The sequence below is a fragment of the Nicotiana sylvestris genome, chromosome 6, assembly GCF_000393655.2.
Source record: "Nicotiana sylvestris chromosome 6, ASM39365v2, whole genome shotgun sequence".
NCBI lineage: Eukaryota > Viridiplantae > Streptophyta > Magnoliopsida > Solanales > Solanaceae > Nicotiana > Nicotiana sylvestris.
The window spans coordinates 191,309,864-191,317,937 of record NC_091062.1 but is presented as its reverse complement, the minus strand read 5'-3'; positions in this window follow the sequence as shown (position 1 = coordinate 191,317,937).

Here is an 8,074-nt window from a genome sequence, read left to right as displayed (position 1 = left end):
ATATGTTACACTAATATTCAATTGAGTAAGGTACCGTATGCCCATCGTGACTTTTCGGTTTGGGTCATGACATTGGGGTTGTGCCCCAGATAAAATTCCTCTGAATTCTATCAATTTATTTGGTAGTCTTGGTGGGCAATTTGATATATTACATTACATGGCTTGGGATACTACTGAGAGAGGCCTTGGCAAGGATGATTCTTCCAATCATATTTAGACAATTTGTTTTTAGTCAGCCAACTTGGATTGCATATTATCTATTATGAACTGGAAGTCAGACTAGTTAGTCTCTTATGGAACATAGGGAATCCAAGGTATTTCCCAAATTATGTTGTAGCTTGGATTGACAGTGCATCTGTGAGGCATTCCATAGTATCCTGCCTTGTGTTAGAGGAGAAAAGGACGCTGGACTTTGTGAGATTGATTTTTTGGCCAGAATCATCATTGAATGCCTGTAGGATATAGTAAATTGTGGTGCAATTCCTAATATTTGCTTTAGCAAAGAGGGTAAGGTCATCAACAACTTCTATTCTAGCAAATAGAAGTTGAAGGTTGCTAATGTATATGCATAATCTTTTTTTTTTTGGTTTCCTTTCCTTCTTAGGTTTTTAATTTGACATATATGAAAAAATATAACAATAATTCATAGTAAAAAAATACTTAGAGAAAGGAAAAAATGCAGACACGACATCTCATGTTTACATCCTCTAATTTTATTACATAATATTCTTCTTTCTTTTGCATTAGTTTTTATTTTCTACTTTTTGTTCCCTTTTCTATTGTGTTTTCTTATTCAAGCTAACATATTATGAGTGAAATAGGTGGTTTCACGCTTAATATATTTTGATTAGTAATTTTTTTAAATAAATAATGACACTAATTGAATTATATTTTAATTTAATTTTATTGCCGCACGTAGCATGGTTACATATACTAGTTACTTATATTTAGTGTTATAAACAATAGAGTTCTTTTGATTTTCATATTATTGTTGAATTTAAAAGTGGTTAGCTTAAAATAAAGAGTGAATAGGAAATGGAGGGAAAGATAAAATATTTAAATTTTTCTCCTTGACAAAGGGATATTGTCCCATATTTGAGGAGGAAAAGAATTTTGATGGGTATATATACAATTACTCTTCTTCTAACTCTTAAAGAGTTAAGAAGAAGGCAAGCTTCGCGTCGTCGCCATCGTCGCTCAGCTTCGGCCTAGGACAAATTATTGTGGCGGTAACTCTACCTGGAAGACTGGAGATCCCAAGATCTAGGTTTAGGAGATCAAACAAAGTCATTAATGACGGTTCAATATTTTCAACTAAAATTATTTGGTCCATTCTCGTGACGAGATAATGTTCAGTACCAAGGATAAAGCATTAAGGCTTTTTAATGGTTTCTAAATTTGATTCGGAGTATATCAAATAGTGTATCTATGGGATGAAACGTTTAGGAATTACCTATGTAAGTGTGAAGTGTTAGCCGCTTCAAGGAGAATTTTGTAAAGCCAGTTCTCTACGCACTTATGAAACCAGGAAGTATTCATGGCTAAAACGAACACAACAATGATAACTAAAAACGGTTAAGGGTCAATTATGTGACTTATGATTGTTTAAGTATACACCAAAGTTCGACGGTTCAAATATATCAAATCTACCGATTGGTTATAAATAGCAGACCATTCTCTCAGATTTTTCTTCTGCATTGTTTCTTCTGCATTGTTTTAACTATAAAGAAAACAACAGTAAGTGTGATCTATTACCGATTATTGTGTTCACTGAAATACTGAGGTTTAAAGTACCGCTACACCAGTGTGTAATTCGTTCTATCCTGGTAGAAAATAATCCACAACCTCAAGTACTAGGAGGGGAGTAAGTTCCTTAAGAAAACACTGTGAATTCAGTGCACTCGGATTAAATTTTGTTTCTTATACATTTCTGTTTATATGTTGTTTTTCTTCTCCAGAATTATTTTACAAATACATTATACTAACAAGCTTAAGAAGTTTAAATTTATATTATGTATTTGTATTGTATATACTGTTCTGGAGACTAAAACCTGTGTGGTTTTCTACTCCCGTTTTGGAGATTAAAGCCTTCATGATTTTCTACTCCAATTGTTTACTTTAACATATATTCTGTTTTGGTTCACTATCTGTTATTTGGAGATTAAAATCCTAGTAACTTTCTATTCTATTGGAGATTAAAATCTTTCTACTTCAGTTTTATTCGGTTTGAAGATATAAAAACTTCACCGTATATTAAACATTTATTTGTGTCATTCTTTTAGAGAAATGACGAGTGAGAATGGAAACTAGTCTGTTCCTATGGTGACTGCCAATGCATCAACAAGCCGCACAACACCAGCATTGGCACCGGCAGAAAAGCCGAAAAAAATTTCGAGATTGATTTCAAGCGGTGATAGCAGAAGATGTTCTTCTACTTAATGATTTTAAGTCTACAGAAGTTTATTAAGGAAGATGTTCATGTTCTGCCTGACGAAACTCCAGACAATAAACGCTTTCTCGTGACTGAGGCGTGGAAGCATTCTGATTTTTTGTGCAAGTATTATATTCTTCGCGGACTGGAGGACGATCCGTATAATGTCTATAGTAATGTGGAGACGTCAAAATAACTGTAGATTGCACTTGAAAAGAAATACAAAATTGAGGATGCCGGATTAATGAAATTTGTTGCCGCAAAATTTTTGGACTACAAAATGGTAGATAGCAAGTATATTATTACCCAAGTCTAGAAGTTGCAAATGATTATTCACGATCTCCTTGCTGAAGGTATAAGTCGAATTAATACTTACGTTGAAAGTATTAATTATATTATTATTACTAATAGAATTTCCATTGAAGGCCTTATCATCATTGAAGCATTCCAAGTTGCAGCGATGATTGAGAAGTTTCTTCCTTTGTGGAAGGACTTCAAAAATTACTTGAAACACAAACGCAAGGAGATGTCGCTCGAAGATCTCATTGTTCGGTTGAGTATCAAAGAGGACAACAAAGTTGCTGAAAAGAAAGGTCGTGGAAACTCAACAATAATGGGAGCAAACATTGTTGAGGATGCTTCACAAAATAATAAAAAGAAGAAGAAGCCTTCTGGACCAAAAAGCAACCCAAGTAAGAAGCGGTTGAAAGGAAATTGCTACAACTGTGAGAAAGCTTGATACAAATGAAGTTGAAATTCAACTTAACAAGAAAATCAAAATAATAAGGGTGGTAAATACGAATCTCCTTTTGAAGAAATATGTTTAGAATATGGAATTATTCATCAAACAATGGCCCCTTACACGACCCAATCCAATGGGATTGCAGAAAGAAAGAATCGTTGATTAAAGGAGATGATAAATGCCTTGTTGATAAGTTCTGGTTTGCCACAAAAAATTATGGGGGAAAGCCATTCTTACGGCTAACCTAGTACTAAACCGAGTACCCCATAGCAAAACGCAATCCATTCTATATGGAAAATGGAAAGGAAGGAAGCTCAACTTGAATTATTTTAAAGCGTGGAGGTGTTAGGCAAAAATACAAGTTCCTAAACCCAAAAGGGCAAATATAGGATCAAAAACTGTTGATTGTGTTTTCATAGGATATACGACCAATAGTAAAGCATGATTTCTGGTTCATAAATTAGAAAATCCCGACATTCGTAATAATACGGTTATAGAATCAGATAATGCTGAGTTCTTCGAAAATATATATCTGTATAAAAAGGAATGTGAGTCAATTAGCAAAGGATCTAAACGACCTCGGGAAGAAATAAAAGAAATTATGTCTAATCAAGAGGATCCAAGATGTAGTAAACGTCAAAGAACGTCTACTTCATTTAGACCAAATTTTGTGACTTTCTTATTGAAAAATGAGCCTCGAAATTTAACGAAGTTACATCTTCTTCAGAATTATTATTTTGGAAAGAGACAACCAATAGTGAAATAGAATCCACATTGAACAACCATACTTGGGAATTGGTTGATCTTCCTCCTGAAAATAAACCGTTGGGTAATAAATGGATTTTAAGAGGAAAATGAAAGATGATGGCTCTATTAATAAATATAAGGCAAGACTTGTGGTCAAAGGGTATAGACAACGAAAAGATCTTGACTATTTTGATAAATACTCTCTAGTTACAAGAATTACGTCCATACGAATGTTAGTAGCATTAGTTGCGATTTATGGTCTTGAAATTCATCAAATAGACGTTAAGACAGTCTTCTTAAATAAAGATTGGAGGAATAAATCTACATAGAATAACTTGAAGGGTTTGTGGTTCTAGGTAAATAAAAGAAGGTATGTAGACTTGTTAAGTCCCTTTACGGACTAAAAAAAGCACCCAAATAATGGCATACGAAATTTGACCAAACAATATTGTCAAATGGTTTTAAGATAAATGAATGTGATAAATGTGTGTACATTAAATATGTTCCATATCACATAGTTATTGTTTGCTTATATGTGGATGATATGTTGGTAATGAGTAATGACATTGCCAACATAAATGTGACTAAGCGTATGCTGACTAGCAAGTTTGATATGAAAGATTTGGGAGTTGCCGATTTAATTCTGGGTATTAAGATCCATAAGACTCCTCAAGTAATGGCATTGTCACAATCTCATTACATTAAAACAATACTTGGAAAATTCAAGCACTTATTTTAGAGTTGCAAAGACTCCAATTGACGTAAATCTTGCACTAGCAAAGAACAAAGGCCAAAGCATATCACAATTGGATTATGCTCGTGTGTTGGGATGTTTAATGTATATCATGAATTGTACATGACCAGATATAGCTTGTGCTATAAGTAAATTGAGTCGATACACGAGTAATCTAGGTCAATCTTATTGGATGACAATGAAACGAGTTTTGTGATATTTAGAACATATCTAGGACTTTGCTTTGCACTATAATAAATATCTTGAGGTGATTGAGGAATGCTGTGATGCAAATTGAATTACCAGTTCAACTGATTCTAAGTCCACAAGTGGATATGCATTCACTATTAGTGGGGGAGCGGTATCTCAAAAATCGTCCAAATAAACTTTTATTGCCCGTTTTATAATGGAGCCTGAGTTCATAGCCTTAGATAAACCTGGTGAAAAAGCTGAATGACTCCGAAATTTTGTGGAAGATATTCTATTTTGGCCCAAACCATTGGCTCCAATATGTATACATTGCGAATTTGCGATAGTCAAGCGGCAATTGGAAAGGCTGAGAGCGTTATGTATGACGGTAAATCTCGTCATATATGAAAAAGTCATAAAACCATTACGCAATTACTCTCTAGAGGAATTATCACGATTGACTATGTAAATTCAAAAGTTGAGAAATCATCGAGGGGAAAGGGACTATGGCCGAGGATAAGTCATTGTGACGGTAACTCTACCTAGAAAACTGGAGATCCCAAGATCTAGGTTCAACGAGATCAAATAAAGTCATTAATGACGGTTCAACATTGTCAACTAAAATTTTTTGGTCCATTTTCTTGATGAGACAATGTTCAATACCAAGGATAAAACATTAAGGCTTTTTAATGATTTCTAAATTTGATACGGGGTATATCAAATAGTATATCTACGGGATGACACGTTTAGGAATTACCTATGTAAGTGTGAAGTGTTAGCCGCTTCAAAGAGAACTTTGTAAGGCCAGTTCTTAATGCACTTATAAAACCAGTCTGTGTTCATGACTGAAACGAACACAACAATGAGAGCCAAAGACGATAAAAAGTTGAATGTGTGACTTATGGTTATCTAGGTATACACCAAAGTTCGACGGTTTAAAGATATCAAATCTATCGTTTGACCGAGTATATCTGACATAAGTTCTGTCACACCTCCTTTTTCCACCCTCGCGGGGGTACAAGAGTTTTTTCCAATTAAAGGACAGTCGAAACGGGATTTATTTCTTTATTTCAGAGTCGCCACTTGGGAGATTTAGGGTGTCCCAAGTCACCTATTTTAATCCCGAATCGAGGAAAAGAATGACTTTGTATTACAGTCTGCGCACCAGAAATCCGGATAAGGAATTCTGTTAACCCGGGAGAAGGTGTTAGGCATTCCCGAGTTCCGTGGTTCTAGCACGGTCGCTTAACTGTTATATTCGGCTTGATTATCTAATATAATACGTATTATAAACTTATGTGCAAATTTTATCCCTTAGCCGCTTTTATTATTCTTTTTATTTATTGTTATTATTTTACGAAAAATTGCAACATTGTGAAAACGTATTTCAAATCACGTCGCAATCAATTGCACCCGTGGTTATCGACACATTTCGACTCCGTTGAGATTTAGATTTGGGTTACATAAATGCACACCCGTATTTAAGGAAATAACATTATTAAATACGCGCCTAGAGCGACTAGCGTGTCATTATTTTGGGTAGGGCCGTGAAATTTGCTAAAACGGCTCCTCCCTAATTCTAAGCAATTAACTGTACATTTATTGAGGGCCCCGAAATCTATACATTTCATTAAGCGAGGCTCATCTCATTTATTTTAAATGGACAAATCTTAAAGCGACTACATTTTTTCTATAAAAATTAGTCTCTAAAATAAAGAAAGAAAAATCCTAATTAATTACTAGCTTTTATAATTTTAAGAAAACATGACATGCTAATTGCTTGGTTAATACAAATATTGATGAAAAAAAAAAGGAATTTTACTCTTAATTTCGAAATTTTAAATAAAATAAAAATTCAACAACTAATATTCAAAATAAACAAATATAGCTAGATTAAAACTCAGCATTGTTATTTTTTTTAAAAAAATATTATTGAGATTAATTATTCACAATCATTTGAAACTAGATTTAACCATAATTACTAAAGCTTATTAGAAAGTTTATTAGACTTAAACGTTCTTCTAATCTTGCTTAAGCTCAAGTCATGCCTTAATGCCTAATTTACGATGTTTAATTTAAATTCATGTTTTAACTAAATTTAGCTACTTGTTCATGATCAACCTACAATCTTGAAGCCTTCATAGCTAGTGAATTAACCTGTTTTGCCGAACTGATTTATTACAGACTAACTTATGATATTATTTTCTTATTCCAGCTATTATTTAGTAATTCATGAAATAGCTTAAATACAATCAACAAAAGAAACAAAGAAAAAAAAACGAAATTAAAACTTCAAATTTTCATTCTTCATATGTATTCATGCTTCATATTTCGGATTACAATAACCAGCTTTTCAGTTGTGTACCTGATATTGGAAGCAAAAGAAAATGAATATGAGAATCAGCAGCAGCAGTAAAATCAGTACAACACAGCAACAATAGCCCAGCAACAGTAACAAACCAGTGGAGTAGTAATCCAAAAAAAAACAAAATCTTCCAGCTTTGATGAAACAACAATTAATTCTGATTTCAAACAACAAAAGAAAGCAGAATATTTTTTTAGTTTTTTATTTTATTTTGAAAGCTTAAATATTTTTCGGAATTTTCTATCTCTTAAATGTTCAGCCCTTTTCTCTCTCTTATTTTCAGATTTGTTTCTCTCTCTCGTATCTGTGTATTTTTTCTCTATCTCTCTGTATATTTTCTGTCTGTGTATATCCCCTATATCTGATTTCAAGACTTCTACTTATATCTCATCCCATAAATCTTTTAATCAATTAAAATCAACCCATTTTCTCTACCCAACCCATTATCTTTCCACTCATCCCCATTACATTAAATAAACATATCACACCACCCCATTTCATTTTGTCCCCCATGCTTCATTTAAAATAATGCAAGATTCCCCTTTAAATTAAATCTTGTCCCCCCTTTATATTAAATAATCATATCACAACCCACCCCATTTCATTTTGTCCCCCATGCTTCAAATAAACAATTACAAAATGTACAATTCCTAAACTACCCCTTCCGACCTTACTGAAATTACCAAACTACCCCTGAACGTATTACAAATTTACCAAACTACCCATCAGCTATAACACATCAATTAATCAAACTTAACCAAAATATAGACAATATGATCAATTTCTAACAATGTTCAAACAACAATATGAACACGGATGAACATCATAACAACAATATCACATGAACATGATTTTAACAACATTTCA